We start from the raw sequence: 3,181 nt of genomic DNA, 5'->3' as shown, positions 1-3,181 counted from the left end.
TCATGCCCACCATCCGAAACATGTCGCGCCAGACATGTCCCCTGAACACCAGGTCACGGTCGCTGACGATCGAGGACGAAAACCCGTGAAGGCGGACGATGCCATCGAAAAAGGCCAGCGCGACGGAGGTGGCGGTGTAGGGATGGCCGAGCGCAATGAAGTGCACATACTTGGAGAAGCGGTCGACCACCGTAAGGATGACGGACTTGCCGCCCACCTTGGGAGGCCCTCGATGAAGTCCATGGAGATGTCAGCCCAGACATGAGAGGGCACCTCCAGGGGCTGTAGTAGCCCCGCCGGCTGCAGTGTTTCCGTCTTGTTGCGCTGGCATGTCACGCAAGACCACACCCAGTCGCGCACCAACGCATGATCGCCAGGGATGTAGAAATCTACGTGGAGACGGTGGAGGGTCTTCTGCACGCTCTCGTGGCCGGCCGAGTGGGCCAACAGCAGGGCCTGGTGATGGAGGTCGTCGTGATCTGGCATGAAAAGTCGGTGCCCGTGCAGGACCAGCCCGTCGGCCAGCTGCCACAGCTCCTCCAGGTCACCGTCCGCAAGGCGCTGGAGGAACTGCGCGTCGGCGGCGCTAGCGGTGGTGCGGCGGATGTCGTCGATGAAGTGAAGGAGGGGCCTGAGAGGATGCAGAGGGCCGCCCCTGTGGAGTCGACGGTATCCGTGTCGAGGTCGGTGTCGCGGTGGGACAGCGCGTCCGCCATGATGTTGAGGCGACCCGGACGGTACTCAACGGTGAAGTCGAACCCGAAGAACTTGCTGATCCACTGATGTTGCGACATGGTGGAGAGGCGCCGGTCCAACAAAAAATTGAGGCTGTAGTGGTCCATGTGGATACGGAACGACCGCCCCGATAAATATGGCCTCCAGTGGCGCATCGCCTGCACCAAGCCGATGAGCTCCCGCTCGTAGGCCGCGAGCTTGTGGTGGCGCGCGGCGAAGGGCCTACTGAAGAACGCGAGGGGCCCGTCGCCCTGATGTAGGATGACGCCAAACCCCATGCCCGAGGCGTCACAGTCCACCACGAAGAGCTTGTCGAAGTCAGGCATCTGGAGGACCGACCCCGTCGTGAGCGCCTGCTTGAGGGTCGTGAACGCCTTGGTCGCCTCAGTATCCCAACAGAAGGCGTAGCGGCGGAGCAGGCGCGTGAGGGAAGCCGCGATGAGGCCAAACTCCCGGATGAACTTCCGGTAGTAGCCCACGAGGCCGAGGAAACCGCGGAGAGCCCGCGGTGAGTGCGACATTGGCCACGCCGGGACAGCCGCCACCTTGTCGGCATCCATAGCAACACCCTCTGCCGAGATGACGTGGCCGAGGTAGGCGACTGATGTCGTGCCGAATGAGCACTTCGAGCACTTGAGGTGCAGATGGTGCGCTCGAAGCTCATTGGAGACAATGGCCACGTGTTGTAGTTGCTCCGCCCATGATGAACTGTAGATAAGAATGTCATCAAAGAAAACAAGCACAAACCGGCGCAAGTAGGGGCGGAGGACATCATTCATCAAAGCCTGAAATGTCGCCGGCGCATTGGAGAGGCCAAAGGGCATCACTAAGAACTCGAAGTGGCCGTGATGAGTGCGGAAGGCCGTCTTCATGACATCATTCGGGTGCATGCGCACCTGGTGATATCCCAAACGTAGGCCGAGCTTGGTGAAGAAGCGTGCCCCGTGTAGCTCGTCCAGGAGCTCGTCCACGACCGGAATGGGAAACTTGTCCTTGAGCGTCTTGGCGTTAAGAGCACGATAGTCGATGCAGAAGCGCCACGTGTCGTCCGCCTTGCGGACGAGAGAACCGTGCCGAGAACGGCGAGGTCGAGATTCGAATGATGCCCAGGGCAAGCATGATCGCACACTGCCGCTCCAGCTCGTCCTTCTGTAGCTGCGGGTAGAAGTACAGACGGACCGCCACGGGAGCTATTGTTGGAAATATGCCCCAGAGGCAATAATAAATTGATTATTATTATATTTCCTTGTTCATGATAATCGTTTATTATCCATGCTAGAATTGTATTGATAGGAAACTCAGATACATGTGTGGATACATAGACAACACCATGTCCCTAGTAAGCCTCTAGTTGACTAGCTCGTTAATCAATAGATGGTTACGGTTTCCTGACCATGGACATTGGATTTCGTTGATAACGGGATCACATCATTAGGAGAATGATGTGATGGACAAGACCCAATCCTAAGCCTAGCACAAGATCATGTAGTTCGTATGCTAAAGCTTTTCTAATGTCAAGTATCATTTCCTTAGACCATGAGATTGTGCAACTCCCGGATACCGTAGGAGTGCTTTGGGTGTGCCAAACGTCACAACGTAACTGGGTGGCTATAAAGGTACACTACGGGTATCTCTGAAAGTGTCTGTTGGGTTGGCACGAATCGAGATTGGGATTTTGTCACTCCGTGTAAACGGAGAGGTACCTCTGGGCCCACTCGGTAGGACATCATCATAATGTGCACAATGTGACCAAGGGGTTGATCACGGGATGATGTGTTACGGAACGAGTAAAGAGACTTGCCGGTAACGAGATTGAACAAGGTATCGGTATACCGACGATCGAATCTCGGGCAAGTACCATACCGCTAGACAAAGGGAATTGTATACGGGATTGATTGAGTCCTTGACATCGTGGTTCATCCGATGAGATCATCGTGGAACATGTGGGAGCCAACATGGGTATCCAGATCCCGCTGTTGGTTATTGACCGGAGAACATCTCGGTTATGTCTGCATGTCTCCCGAACCCGTAGGGTCTACACACTTAAGGTTCGATGACGCTAGGGTTATAAAGGAAGCTTGTATGTGGTTACCGAATGTTGTTCGGAGTCCCGGATGAGATCCCGGACGTCACGAGGAGTTCCGGAATGGTCCGGAGGTAAAGATTTATATATAGGAAGTCCTGTTTCGGCCATCGGGACAGGTTTCGGGGTCATCGGTATTGTACCGGGACCACCGGAAGGGTCCCGGGGGCCCACCGGGTGGGGCCACCTGCCCCGGGGGGCCACATGGGCTGTAGGGGGTGCGCCTTGGCCTACATGGGCCAAGGGCACCAGCCCCTAGAGGCCCATGCGCCAAGATATAGGAAAAAGGGGAGAGTCCTAAAGGGGGAAGGCACCTCCGAGGTGCCTTGGGGAGGATGGACTCCTCCCCCCCTCTTAGCCGCA

Source organism: Triticum aestivum, chromosome 1B (genome assembly GCF_018294505.1).
Source record: "Triticum aestivum cultivar Chinese Spring chromosome 1B, IWGSC CS RefSeq v2.1, whole genome shotgun sequence".
Taxonomy (NCBI): Eukaryota; Viridiplantae; Streptophyta; class Magnoliopsida; order Poales; family Poaceae; genus Triticum; species Triticum aestivum.
The sequence above is the reverse complement of the archived record's forward strand: the minus strand, read 5'-3'. Positions refer to the sequence as shown.